The sequence below is a fragment of the Myxine glutinosa genome, chromosome 6 (assembly GCF_964187855.1).
Source record: "Myxine glutinosa chromosome 6, kmMyxGlut1.1, whole genome shotgun sequence".
NCBI lineage: Eukaryota > Metazoa > Chordata > Myxini > Myxiniformes > Myxinidae > Myxine > Myxine glutinosa.
Window position 1 is genome coordinate 30,967,184 of NC_136266.1, and position 15,899 is coordinate 30,983,082.

Below are 15,899 nucleotides of genomic sequence, written 5' to 3' on the forward strand. Positions count from 1 at the left end.
CCTCTGCAACGCTCTGTCACACAAGATAAAAATCCAAATCAAACGCAAATTTCAGCTCAGTTACAACTCAGGTGGAAAATACAGAACCTCCCACTGCAGAAAGCAGTGTCAGCTGCTACACTGCCAACCACAGCAACAGTCAGCCGACATAGGCTTCAAAAAGCATTTGATTAGTAAATTGTCAGATCCACACCCCCAACCCGCGATGACTATTATTTAGACAAAAGGTTAAAAAAATCAAACATTACAAACAGCTAAGTATTTGTACTTCGGCCCTAAGGCCAAAGTACATAGTAGAGCAAAGCTCTGTCAAGCTAATACATATGCACCTTGGCCCTAAAGCTGAAGTTCAGGGTCATACAATAAACATATACATCCTTGCCCTCAGGGCCAAAATCATTGTCATACAATAAGCGTTTCATTAGCACGCAGTGGATTAATCCCAGGGGTTGAGCTGGCAGGACATCCCGTGAGACAGTACTGTATAAACGAGCATCTCTTAACTGGAAGAAATGGTGACCATGAAACCCCTTGCCACACCAGCACTTGTTGCGAGGGTCCTGACTAACAGAGGGTGCATGCCACACATCTTCCAAGCTTAGATGAACCCATTACACAGTTAACAAAATTTCTAAGTTTTATCCGGGGAAACAAGAAACAGCCACAAGCTCCATATAACACGTTGGCCATTGTGTTCCCACCTGAGCAGGAAGTCATGGCAGTTATTACACTCGCACTACCTTTGCTGCTGTTTTGTAATTGTGCTTACTCAGCAGAAAATGTCCTGCAACACATGAAGACCTGACACCTGTTGGAGTGTTGCAAAAACTTTTCAGTCGACAAAGAAGTAAAGGTGAGATGTGAGTGAAAGAAAAACATCATCGTTGCAGCCTCTCAAACCTTCCTTGCCCAAACTGTTATCTTTTAGCCGCGTCGCAGACGCTGCTCATAGAGTGCCCTCTGCTGTTGTTGTTGTTCTTCTTCTTGTTCTTGTTCTTGCAGAGAAGACAAAACCTCAAAACTCCACCCATTCTGGGAACCATAGCTCCACCCATTCTGGGAGAGCCTTCATATAAACAAATATCCACCATTTTATTAACTCGCATAGCTTTGAGGCCTGTTTTGTAGGCCCGTGGTGTCTTCCTCTGTCACACAGTTTTATTTTAAATCAAATTCTATATATCATTTCATTTTTCACAGTCGCTAACATAGTTTTAGACTTGGTTGAAAAAAAACGGGAAGAAAATCCGATGAAAGTTGCCCTTTATAGAACGAAATGAATTCTCAAAGGCCTGTAACTTCAAGTCCATTGAGATATTTTTTTTTTAAATCGCGGCATGGTCAGTCATACACCGCCCGAAATAAGAGACGGGAAAATGCCGAGATATATATATTTTGTTTAAATCGCAGCATGGTCAGTCATACACCGCCCGAAATAACAGACGGGAAAATGCCGAGATATATAAAAAATTCGTCCATTTGATGACAATCGTCACGATTAAATATTTAATTTATACGTCGTCATAATAATGTGGAGAGAGGAGCATAGCTTCGTTCACGTGTCGCCACACACGGGAAATTGCCGAGATATATATTTTTTTAAATCGCGGCATGGTCAGTCATACACCGCCTGAAATAACAGACGGGAAAATGCCGAGATATATTAAAAATTCGTCGCCACACACGGGAAATTGCCGAGATATATTTTCACTTTGCACAAAAATAACATCAAGTAATCGAATCAATAGGAATGTCCTGTGCCTATAACATCGACGTTATAGGCACAGCTGCATCTAGGCATTGTGTAACATCGACGCGGCTTTTGTTTTAATTAAAACTTTTTGTACTTGTTCAGTTTATAAATGCTCTTCTCAAAAATTCCTTTAAATTACTATCTTCTCTTTCACAGGGAATTGTGTGAGTTCTGAGATATGAATGCAACACAAGCGTGATGGGTCAAATATCATTATGTTGTTGATATTTTGTTGATCCACTATGTTGTTGATCGCCTTTCGTAACTAAAGAAGGCCGTTCACATTTATGGCTGGGTCGCGAATCAAACACAAACCAAACGACTCCTTCCATAACATGTTTATTGTTATTTTAGAAAACATGTTATTTCCTCTTTTTCTTCTTTCGTATGCAACACACGGCTGCGGGAAGCATCATTTGTTGTGGGCGCAGCTGTGCCACTGATGAAATGCCCCCTATAGGTTAGATCAGGAATTGTGCCAATCATGCAATGCCCCTATAGGTTAGATCAGAAATAGTGCCACTGATGCAATGCCCCCTATAGGTTAGATCAGGAATTGTGCCACTGATGCAATGCCCCCTATAGGTTAGATCAGGAATTGTGCCACTGATGCAATGCCCCCTATAGGTTAGATCAGGAATTGTGCCACTCATGCAATGCCCCCTTTAGGTTAGATCAGGAATTGTGCCAATCATGCAATGCCCCCTATAGGTTAGATCAGGAATTGTGCCACTCGTGCAATGCCCCCTGTAGGTTAGATCAGGAATTGTGCAACTCGTGCAATGCCCCCTATAGGTTAGATCAGGAATTGTGCCACTCGTGCAATGCCCCTTTTAGGTTAGATCAGGAATTGTGCCACTCGTGCAATGCCCCCTATAGGTTAGATCAGGAATAGTGCCACTCATGCAATGCCCCCTATAAGTTAGATCAGGAATAGTGCCACTCATGCAATGCCCCCTATAGGTTAGATCAGGAATAGTGCCACTCATGCAATGCCCCCTATAAAGGTGGTTATGCAATGCCCCCTATAGGTTTGATCAGGAATAGTGCCACTCATGCAATGCCCCTTATAGATTAGATCAGGAATTTTGGCATTTGTTCAATGTGTCTGCAATAGCTCACCCGTGGGATCATTAACATCCACCAAATTATGCTGGCAGACGGGATGTCTATTTTAACGTCCATCCGAGGGACAGAACCCACAATGATGCCTCACCCTGTCTGCAAAACACCAGGATGACGGTTTATAGTTGGATCGGGATTCAAACCCAGGCTCAGCGGCAAGTGTGCATGCATGAACGCTGTCCTGCCAGCCCAGTTAGGATGTCACCAATACAGAGAAGGTGTATGGCAATTAGATCATGGGTTGCACTGAAAATGAAAATGAAGTCCTTTTGTTGCTTTACAAATTGGACCTGTCTTGGTAGTCGATTTAATTGCCTTCATCCAACATCGCCAACTACAAATTGTGTTAGTTCTGTTTTTACCATGTCAACTGTGCTGATTGGCCCATTTCAAGTTTGACGTCTTTCAGGACAGAATACACATCTTTGAGTTATGTAAAGACATGGTTTTGAAACTCCAAGACATTTGAATGAGTTATCCCATTGATGATGACAAAGGAAGGGATGTCGCAACAGAACAAACACGACTATGCACTCATTATGCCTGCGTCCCCGAAGGTGGCCGGGGGCATTATGTTTTCGGGTTGTCTGTCCGTATGTCCGTCTGTATGGGCTAAACCTTGTTTTTCTCAGCAACCACATGTCCGATTAAGACGAAACTTTCAGGGTAGGAGTGACCCATGCGGAATGTTTTTTTGACAATTGTGACGTCATAGGTCACATGGTATGGCAGACATCTTGGATTAAACACAAATAATAATTTTTAAAATCTCAAATCGCTGAATGGAAAGTTTGAAACTTGGCACATTTTCAAGTAGGTACTCCCCATGGGGAACAAAAGCATGATAATGATGACATCAGTGAAGTGCTATACTAGCCATAAATGTTTTAATCGAATGCCTTATTCTAAAAATCTGAAATTGCATGCACATGATCTCTGACCCATTTGTATTGAAATATTAAATTTATGACATCATTGGTCACATGGTTGGGCAGCCATATTGGATTGAAAAATGAACTTTATCCAATCAACACGAAACTTCAAAAACGTGATCTCCTCCCCATACACATGCAGAGTGTACATTTTTGATGTCATATGTCACGTGGTTTGGCAGCCATATTAGCTTGAAAGCCAATATTTTTTTAAAAATCCCTTCTCCGAAAACACTTCACCGATCGATGTGAAATCTGTCCTGTGGTAAAAATGTGATACTTCAAAACAGCTGAAGGGATTTAAACCAAACTTGTTTTTAGGACAGTGAACGAGGGCATCTACCCATTGTCATGGGCTACACGGAGGCATATTGGCGACACAGACGCATTGCTCTAGTTTACATTACTTCCACCTCTCCCATCCCCAACACCAATGTGCAAACCTGAGGACACGTCATGGTATGAGATGCATATAAAAATGTACATTGTAATGACAACAGGAATCGGGGTGGTTGAACTACGAGGTTGAATCAATGTGGAAACACTTTGTAACCGTTGTGGTTCATATTGAATTTCTAATTGACAAAAATTTCAACCGAGCCATTTTACAACAGTCAATCCATTTTCAGCAATCGAACAAAAAGTCCTAACATGGCATTGGTTAACAATATAAAGATTTTTTTTTAATTACATTCAAAATCTAGGCTCGGATAAAAAGCGACCCGATGGAGGGCAAAAAGGCGATGTAACAAGCATTCTGAGTATTGCGCTGCAATACATGTCCCCTACCGGCAGTCTGTCGTCCGGAAAACTGTTGGGGAAATTACTAAAGTTCAAAGTGCCATAACTTTGTCAAAAATGATCGAAACGTCGTGAAGTTCGAACTTGATCTGTAACTTATCATGAGGAAACCATGTACCAAGTTTGAAATCGTTAGCATTAAGAGTTTAGAAAAAAAGTCCGGAAAACTGTTCTTTGCATGACGGACGGACAGACTGACGGACGGAGTGCAAACCTATAGTCCCCTCCAGTGTACATCGGTAGGGGACTAATAACAGTGGGAGTAGTGGATTCACAGTTGGACACAAAAGCAATAGAATGAATGCAATGGGGGGGAGGGAGAGGGAGAGAGAGAGAGAGAGAGAGAGAGAGAGGGAGAGGGAGTGGGTGAGAGAGAGGGAGAGGGAGAGGGAGAGGGAGAGAGAGGGAGAGGGAGAGGGAGAGAGAGAGAGGGAGCGGCAGAGGGAGAGGGAGAGGGGGAGAGAGAGAGAAAAGAAAAGAAAAAAAGAGAAAGACAAAGACAAAGGGAAGGAGCACATGTAATCAAGCTGGATGGGTTAGGAGAGGGTGAGGGAAGTGGGTTTAATTGGGGGAAAAAATATGGTGGGTAGGTGTGGAGGATAGCACGAGATGGTAGTGCACTACCACCTCCAAGCCCTGGAGGGAAGAGTGCGATGGAACAGCTTCAGGAAGGTGGTTGTTACACAAGTGGGAGAAATAGAGAAACAAAAACAGTGGAGGTGGGCAGGAAGCCTGGAATTGGGAGTTTAACTTGAGGAGGGTTTACTGGAAGAAGGTGTGCATCCTGGAGGCTCAGGGGGGGGGGGGGGGGGGAGAACGAGAGAGCAGAGGATGCCAGAATGGAGAATGGAGAGGTGGTAAAAATCTGAGCCCACAACCCTGTTTTTGAGTTGTGACAGCAACAAGCCTGATGCTTCAGTCTAATTTGGGGAGATGCCATTAATGTTGAGAGCTTTAGACTCTACAGAATCCTGGAGAAACACATGTGAAGCTAGAGCGGCAATCTGTAAGGGAGAGCAATACTCCAACTGCGCTATCAATAAAGAATATGTTAGCTGTGAGTAAATCTGATTTTCCAATCAATGACTTGAATGACGGAGGACGTCCAGTCTGTGGTAGGCTTTGGAGGCCAGCTTTGATATATGGTCAGCCCAGGAGAGGTTGCGTCTGATGGTAAGGCCTATGATTGAAGAGGAACAGGATGACACTGCAAGATATGACAGCTTTGAAAGATGTTCCACTTTTCAGGCCAAGTCCAGCACCAAATCAGTCCAAATCAGCAGAGAGTGATTCAGTTGATGTCTATCTGTAGCATTACTGTAAGGCAGAATGTGGAGTCATCTGCAAAAAAAAATGGAGAACATGAGATATATCATTCATGTATACTAGCCAAAACCCGTGGAACATCCACGGAAGGGAGGATGTGGTGTATGGATAGAGTGTACCATTATGGATGGCAAAGGGGATTTGCTTGTCCGAGTAAGAGTTAGGAAGAAAGATGAGAATGAAGAGTGCGTAGCTATATGAACAACGATCGCCGACACCGGCACAAATGCATGCTCTGGATTGTCCACTCAGTGGACGGCTTGCTTTCGCCTTCGCCTGTCCAATCAGCGGACGGCTTGCTTCGCCTTCGCCCAGCAGACGCCAATACGATGACGTCGTAAGATGGCGTCGTATCGGCAGTTAATCGGATGCTTTTGGGCCCCAACGTCGGCTAATTCAGATTTTTCGAGTATGGCTGTACATGATAAACAAAGAGCGCGGTTCGTAGATCGTAAATCCATTAGTGCCATGGGCATCGGGTCACTGGGTGCGGCGTAAAAGGGATAACAAATTCGAGTCCTTACGCTATTATTATATAGACTAGCTGAAACCCGTGGAACATCCACGGAAGGGAGGATGTGGTGTATGGATAGAGTGTACCATTATGGATGGCATAGGGGATTTGCTTGTCCGAGTAAGAGTTAGGAAGAAAGATGAGAATGAAGAGTGCGTATATGAACAACGATCGCCGACACCGGCACAACTGCATGCTCTGGATTGTCCACTGAGTGGACGGCTTGCTTTCGCCTTCGCCTGTCCAATCAGCGGATGGCTTGCTTTGCCATCGCCCAGCAGACGCCAATACGATGGCGTCGTATCGGCAGTTAATCGGATGCTTTTGGGCCCCAACGTAGGCTAATTCAGATTTTTCGAGTATGGCTGTACGTGATAAACAAAGAGCGCGGTTCGTAGATCGTAAATCCATTAGTGCCGTGGGCATCGGGTCACTGGGTGCGGCGTAAAAGGGATAACAAAGTCGAGTCCTTACGCTATTATTATATAGACTAGCCGAAACCCGTGGAACATCCACGGAAGGGAGGATGTGGTGTATGGATAGAGTGTACCATTATGGATGGCATAGGGGAGCGCTCATGGGATCTTCTTCTTCCGTTAAGCTCCAATTTTTTCTCTTTAAGTTAAGTCCAATCAGTCCTCTCTGCTCGAAGTGCTCAGGCCATGCCTTCCCGCTCTCATACTTTTATTGCCGTTCGGTGTAGAAAGGGATTGACATATCGTTCGTCTGTTTCAGCTCGTTATCTTTAAGCTTCCTTACGTCTCGCCACCTGCTACACCTCTCTGAGTTTCGAGGATTTATGCAACGCACCCCGAGTATCGCAACGTCACTCCATTTAACTTTATTAAAATGACGATAAAGACGTTTCCTTATATATCCTAATTTAAAATGTTCAAGGGAATAAAAAGACCATTTGGTTCACACCACCCATGTTCACACCACTCGACTGTCCAATCAGCAGACGGCTCGCTTCGCCTTCGCCCAGCAGACGCCAATACGATGGCGTCGTAAGATGGCGTCGTATCGGCAGTTAATCGGATGCTTTTGGGCCCCAACGTCGGCTAATTCAGATTTTTCGAGTATGGCTGTACGTGATAAACAAAGAGCGCGGTTCGTAGATCGTAAATCCATTTGTGCCGTGGGCATCGGGTCACTGGGTGCGGCGTAAAAGGGATAACAAAGTCGAGTCCTTATGGTCTTATTATATAGATGAGGAACAAGAATGGGCTAAATACCTTGCCTTGAGGTACTCGAGCCTCACACTGGGAGGGGAGAATTGATTCTGTTGGTATCAATGTCTACGTGAGATTGGAGGATGTCAAAGTATGAAGGCGGACTTGTATGCTGCAGTACAGAGGTTGGAAATCATAACAGCATGCATAATTGTATAGAATGCCTGAGGTATGTTCAGGGATATGGTTCTGACCTCTCGTTTGAGATTTAGGGCCTTCAATCATTTCTGGCTGCGTCAGAGTGGCGACCCGTCCAGGACTGTGCCCAATAGCCCAGAAACTGCTCCGGCAGCCCTAGACATCTGAAGATGCAAAAAGGAGTGTTCAATCGTATCTGGGAGGGAAGCAGTAGCATAGCCAAAGTTGAGTGACTGGGATTGAATCCACTCTGATGGTTGAGATATTCTGCCTTATCTAGAGCAGAGTGTGCAGTGAGCTATTTGAAGCGAGGGAGAGGACGGAAGGGGAGCGTACACCAGAGATGGTCTTGACAAAGTACTACGAGGAATTTGAAGAGCATTTATTGCAGAATTCAGCCTTGAAATTAGTAAGACGATGTCTTCTGAATTGCCAAAGGATGAACAGCAATCTTTTTTTTTTTTTTTTGTATACAAGATCGAGGCTCGTGTAAGAGCGAACATCAATCACAAAAAAAAAAAAACCGACACACAAAACATACACTAAAGGGAGCGGGAGACAAGGTGGGGAGAGAGAGGGAAGCACACAAGTACAACAGCAGAGAACAGGGACAACGGAAGAACTGTGGGAGGGAGAGGGCTTGGGGGGAGGAGGCATGAAAAGTAAAACTACAATTACTTTTCTCAGATTTCAGACTTGAATTTATTATATGTGTTGAGGTTTGTTACATACTGTCTACACACCAAGTTTCAGCCTTCTAGCTACATTAGGAAGTACCAGATTGACAAAAATTGATTTTTCAATATGGCCGCCCTGCCGCGGCCATTTTTGGGCGTGCAACGCCCAAATGCAATCCCAAACTCGTTTATGTCTGAAAGATGCTGCATAACAAGTTTCATCAAATTTAATCAATATTTGTGACTTTTAGAGCGTAGACGCCGAATTGTTTACAGACGACAGACAGACAGACAGACGACGGACACTGGGTGTCGACAAAAACTCAGCTGGACATAGTCCAGTTGAGTTTAAAAAACCCGACACAAAACATACACTAAAGGGAGCGGGAGACAAGATGGGGAGAGAGAGGGAAGCACACAAGTACAACAGCAGAGAACAGGGACAACGGGAAATCTGTGGGAGGGAGAGGGCTTGGGGGGAGGAGGCATGGGAAGGCGGGGCGCAGGGGGTGGGAGAGGTATAAAACACATGGACACCACTAGAACTTCCAGGAAAGAAAGACGTCGGGATTTCAAAAAAAGTGGATCTGGGGTGAATTAACGGGGATAGAAGAGATCAAGGTTTTGGATGGGGGAAGATAAGAGATGGTGGTGAACAGCTGTTTTAAAGACCTGGAAGGAGGAGTGGGATTGAAGAGAGTGAGGGAGTTTGTTCCAGAGGCGGGCGTAAAGAAGAATGAAAGAGTGAAGGTGAGCAGAGAGTCTTTATTTTGGCACTTTCACCATAAGAGGGTTGCTGGCAGATCTTGTGCGACCTGTAGGAATATTTGGGAGACAGAGCACAGACAGAGCTGGGGGGGGGGGGGGGGGGCTAGGCTGGATAGGAGCCGGTAGAAGACAGAAAGACTACCAACCTGCCTGCGGTGAGTAAGTGAAAGGCCATCGGAGTTAGCTTCATCGCAGGAGATTCCAATGATTCTGAAAGCTTTGGTTTCAACAGCGTGAAGCCGAGCTAGGTGTGAGGCAAGAGCACCAGCCCAGAGGGGAGGGCAGTATTCCTTTGAGCTGCGGAGTAAAGCCTTGTATGTGGTGAGGAGCTCAGGTGTGCCAAGGAAGGACTTCACACGACGGAGGATGCCCAATTGCCCTCAGTTGGAAGCTGCTTGACTGAAACTACCTCACCACAAGATTCAGTGACTGTGAATGTATGGATAGGATAGCTACAGAAAGGATGGGATAAGAGAGAGATGGGATGAGAGAGTAGTCTTTTGGGAAAGTATTCCCAGGTGTGATGAACACCAGATGCAGCGAAGTTGGAAGTGCAATCTTTTTGTGAGAGGGCCGACTGCACCCCCTGACAGTTGTCCTGGGCAAACAGCCACACTCTGGCATTGATGTCACTCTCTAACAATAACCAGAGATATAGGTGTTGACAAGAACATGGTCAGAGGAGCCGTAAGGTGCAAAGGAGGAGCAGGAGAAAGTTGGATGGAAAGTTTGGCATCCTCTAAATTAAATCTTGCAAAGAGAATAATGCACTGAATGCTACACTACAACCAAAGCCTTGAGCAATGGATCTCCCTCACCTTGTCTACAAATCATGCTACCTTAATGGCAAGTGGCAAGAAGAAAGTCAACTGACAAGAAAGGGGAAGTTAAAGCGCTTACCTGAGATTTGTCCCATGCGGGTTCGACTTTTCACGCAATAAGATTGCAAGTAAAAATTGTAGTCCTGGTACATCTCAGGGAGGACATTGCAACATCAACTCTATCCTTTCAGAATGGACATTCAACCAGTTATCACATATGCTGAAATTTGCTTGCGGATGTTAAAGATTCCTTTGTGCCTTTCAAAAACATTAAGCCGTTATGTAGCGTTGCGTTTGATAAAGTTGTCTACCATACCTGGAAATAAGACGGACACAACAGGGTGGAATAGCTCAAAGAAACATGACGATGGCTAAAATGTCAATGTGACACTTCAATCTCCAAGAACAAGGGACAGACAAAAGAAGAAGCCAGGTAGGAACACTTTTTTTCCACTTAAATGCACTTGATGGTTTGCTAATAATGTCTCCCCAATAGGGTAGGAGAACCTGTACCTGCTCAGACACCTGAACTCCAACCCAAAAACCATAACTTGTACATTTTCAGCAACAAAACAATGTATCAATTTCATTGCCACTTCCAGTGCATATTCTTAAGCCATGTAGACCCTGGAAAACTGCTTGCGACACAATATCCACGAGTAGCATCTATATTATAATAGGCGAAGGTGATTCTGTCTGTCTGTCCGTCCGTCCGTCTGTCCGGGGGTGTGGTTTACTCCGTTTACAGAGTAGCTCCATCCATTCTGGGAGAGGCTTCATGTAAACAAATATCCACCATTTTATTACCTCGAATAGCTTTGAGGCCTGTTTAGTTAGGCCCGTGCTGTCTTTCTCTCTCACACAGGTTTATTTCAACTCTAATTCGATATATCATTTCATTTTTAACAGTCGCTAACATAGTTTTAGACTCGGTTGAAAAAAACGGGAAGAAAATCCCATGAAAGTTTCCGTTTATAGAATGAAATGAATTCTCAAAGGCCGGTAAAATAAAGCCCATTCATTGAGTCACCCTCACGATTCTATCTCGAATTCACCATCTGATTTAATTTTTATCGATGGTTTTCGACTCGGTGTCAGAAATAATTGAGAACATTCACGCACACACAGGAAAATGCAGAGATATATTTTTTAAAATCGTGCTACGATGATACACGAAAATACACCGCCTAAAATAACAATCAGGGAAAATGTCGACATATATTAAAAATTCGCTTTTTCTTTTCCGTTAAGATATATTACTTTTACTTTTGATGACAGTCGTCACAAAACGACATATATTTCTTCGTTATTTCATTCAACATTATTATCCGGAAGTAAAATATGTTTCAGGAAATTACCGAGAGACTGTTTAAATTTTGATGATTTGCATGTGATATGATTTAACGGATGTTTATAGAAATCGTTTAAAAATAAAAAAAGCCTTCAATTTCTGATATTTTGTCTTTTCATTTGGGCCTCCCAATTGAAGCCCCGCCCAAAGGGCGGGTACCGTTGCTAGTAATAATAGTCTGAATTTGTACCTTTGCTTGCGACTCAAAGTATCATAACAGGCTCAATTTCCAGATCAAACATCGATTTGGCTTTTGTATTTTGACACATTCTCAGGCGATGTAACTTGTTCCTGGAAGTGCAGCTGTGCCACTGATGCAGTGCCCCCTGTAGTTTTAACAGCTGGAATTTGGAAATTATTCAGGGTGCCACAAACTATATAATGCTAGTAGATGGGACATCGAGCTCAACATGCATCTAATTGGTAATTGATGCAACGCCCTGTCTGCGAAGCACCAATCCTATAGTTTATAGTCTCGCAGAGAATCAAACTGGACATGACAGTTCAAAGGTCAGTGCGATAGCCTACCCCCTGCACCATCCTGTGGGACTCTATATTCTTGAAGGTTACGTCATAAAGTAGTTCTGGGTGAAACCAGATGGGTGCAGCACTGATGCAGTGCCCCCTGTAGGATCGAGGAGGAACTTGTAATTTGTTCATAGTGCTGGCGATAGCTCGCCTACTCTTTTCGAAGGACACTGTTGGATCTTTAACGTTCACCAACTCATTCCGACAGACAGTCAATCCGAGGGAGGACACACACATTGATGCCTCCCCCTGCCCGAAAAACACAGGGATGATTTTACAACTGGGCCAAGGTTCAAACCCCGGTTACATGGCTCAGAGGCTTGTGCGCATACCTCAATGCTTCCTGCAAACAAACACACACACACACACACACACACACACACACACACACACACACACACACACACACACACACACACACAACTAAATGATTGTTTGCATGAATCTGACAATATCAAACGGATCCTGGCAAGTTTTCCAGTGACAAGGTTATTGGCCATTGCTATGTGCCACCAGGCGGTCTATGTGAGCAATTGCAACAAATATCAGATTCATGCACCTATAATATCATTTTGTGGATTTAGGCGATTCATTGAACCGTTTATACACACCTGTGTGGCGGGCACACACCTGGACTATTACATGGCAGATGAACATTTTCGAAACTGCACAATGTCTGACAAGCTCAAGATAAAGGATGACTTGTAGTGCAGGGTTGATGTGCCTAATGGACTCTTCCTGCATCAAAGTTCCTTATGTATACCAGTAGGCTGTAACATAAAATAACACAAAGACAAAGTGGTTGGGTACTGTACAAGTACACAAACAGCATGATGGGAAAACCCTGTTGAGTCCCCTTCCTTTTTTCCTCGGTCGCATACAATCCCACTTCCTTTCCCATATTATCTTACTCCTGTCCTTCCCTTTAACTTTTCAAGCTCTTCCATACACACCGATTTATTCCTAATCCACCTCTTTTTACTGTATTTTCGAAACTGCACCACCAAAATCCTCATGGATGTAATACATAGATGGACGCAAATGTAAACCTATTTGTAGAATATGTCACAATGATCACACTGCTCAGTGGACAGCAGCCCGAAGGTCATAAACGAAAGGCAAAAGTAGAGATTTTGTAAAAGGTAAATAAATGCATGAAATATATGATTGTCGTCCTCTCATAATCTACCTGTAAACGGTCTACCTTTGCCTGGCAGAAAAGTGACCACATTATACAGGTATTACTGGAGAAACTATCTATGAGATGCATGTTGTTCATACAAAATTATCATATCCGATGTTCAAGATATGACAAATAAAATTACTAATACACACGGACAAGTACAGGACATTACAGGAGACAGTAAAAATCGCAAGGGCAGTAATGTAATTCATCTCAAAATTATACACAGTATATATAACTACACATATATATATATATTTCGTTTTAAGGCCATTTTTCTCTGCTAGAGCGGGGGTTATCCTTGCGGGCCCCATGACAATCATGGCTTTTTGGGGCAATGTTTTTATGGCTGGATGTCCTTCCTGATGCCAACCCTTGGTCACGCTCTTACAATGCGCAGGGATACAGTGTACCTATTCTAAGTGGGGCTACACACCGGGATCATTCATCCCAGCAAGCTGATACTCAATTTGCCGACCTCGGAAGGATGACAGGCAGAGTCAATCCCCCTGGTGTTAATTCAGCAATTGACCGGGATTCGAACTCGGGATCCTAGGATCCCAAGCCAGCACCCTAACCGCTAAGCCAACCCCAGGCTATACATACATATGTTGGGTATTCTTCCACGTTTAAAGGCGGAGATGGTGGATTACTTCACTGAGAAATCTTAGCAGCCTTAACAGTTAGTGATTATTGTGTGATAATAATATTTACTAATATATGTATTTAAAAAAAAAAAAAAAAAAAAAAAAAAAAAATATATATTTTATAAACAGGAATCAAATTCCTGTGTGGGGCTAAGTGTGAAAAATTCTGACAACACGGGACTTGAACCACAGACCTCCATTGATAACGCGTCAACAGCCCACTGTGCTATTGAGCCAGCCGAAATCTCCTCAGAATTTTTCCTGTGTGTGTATGTGTATGTATATATATATATATATATATATATATATATATATATATATATATATATATATATATATATATATATACAGACTAGGCATTTAATATGGAATATTTTTTTTGTGGGGGTGAACTTACTTTTCAAGATGACTTAGAACCAAAAGTTCATTGGAATTATGTTGAAATTATTCTAGATTTTGTTAATGTGACCTTTAAAAGAAAAAAAAACCACATTTGACATTTCGAAGCAAATAAATTGATCCTTGAAAGTGATGTAAACTGATATCGAACTCAATTCACGGACAGTACTGTGTTAAACTTCTGTACGTTTTCCAGAAGTATCTCTTTATTTTGCACATTAGCCAAAAAAAATTTCAACAAAAACAAAAGCTAAATTATGACTGGGATTACGGACAGTAAAATTACAGTTCAGTACTTCGTGTAAACCCCACGAGCATTCACGAGAGCACGTACACGTCGAGGCATGCTGTTCACGAGATTTGCCAAGGTTTGGACAGGAATCGCTTGCCACGCAGTGACAATAGTCTACTGCAATTCACGCACAGAGGTAGGCTGCTGGTAAAAGTTGTCGATTTGACGCGTTAATTCTGCCCATAAGTTCTCTATCGCATTCATATCCGGGGACATGGCAGGCCACTCCATATGCTCTTCACCACGGTCAGCAATAAAGTGTTGCATCATGTGAGCATGATGAGGCCGTGCATTGTCATCTTGGAAGACAGTTTCCTCGAAAGGCTGCACGAGCAAATGGAAGCAATGTTTCTTCCAGAATGACCCTGTACTTGAACTGGTTCAGGTTTCCATTCAGAACAAGCAGGTCAGTTTTGCCCCCTGCATGAAAAGCAGCCCAAACCGTCACCCCACCACCTCCAGCTTGGACTCTTGACACTATACAATCTTCGCTGTGGGCTTCATGCACTTGTCTGCGCACTCGGACGCGGCCATCTTGACGATAGACCAGAAATATAGACTCGTCACTGAAGGTCACGTGATTCCAGTGTCCTGGCTGCCATTGACGGTGCTCTCTGGCCCACTGCAATCGGCGCTGGCTGTGTTGTCTGGTCAGGCGTGGCTTTCTCAGGGGACGCCTGGCACGATAGCCTGCTTGAACTAGTCGTTGGTTGACTAGCCTTCTGGATACAGGCACATTTGTCAGTTGCTGCCACTCAGCCCTAAGCCGATTAGTTGACTTGGTACGGCCAATGCAGACTAACCGGTGCAGCTGGCGATCATCTCTCCTTGTGGTTCTGCGTGGACGTCCTGGCCTCAGTATTGGAGTAGGGACACCCCTCTGAGCATTTCGTTTCAGGATCTTTGACACCTGACCTTGAGTGATGCCATACTGCGGAGCAATAGCACGCTGTTTCATGCCAGAATTTCGTAAAGCCACCACTCCATGACAAACAGCATTGTCAAGTTGACGGACCATCTCCAGAGGAAGCGGCAATAACTTTTGTAGACGTGCAGAAGTTGTTTTCCACTAATACAGAATGCAACAACCCCTATATACCCGATTGTGAAGCCAATCGTCAAATGTACCTGTCCTGACATTTTATCACGCCACCTGTGATATATTCCTGTTATTGACTTCTTGCTGCGAAAGACAATTAGTGACATGGTTCTTTCAACAAAGACATCACCGAAGGGTAAACGAAACTCACCAGATTCATATCCTGAGTTCAGAATGTAAACCCAAGTCAAGAAAAAAAATATATTCCATATTAAATGCCAAGTCGGTATATATATATATATATATATATAATTATAAAATTGAAATCTTGCGTGTTTGTATGTAACATTCGATCGGTCCGGGGGCGTGGCTT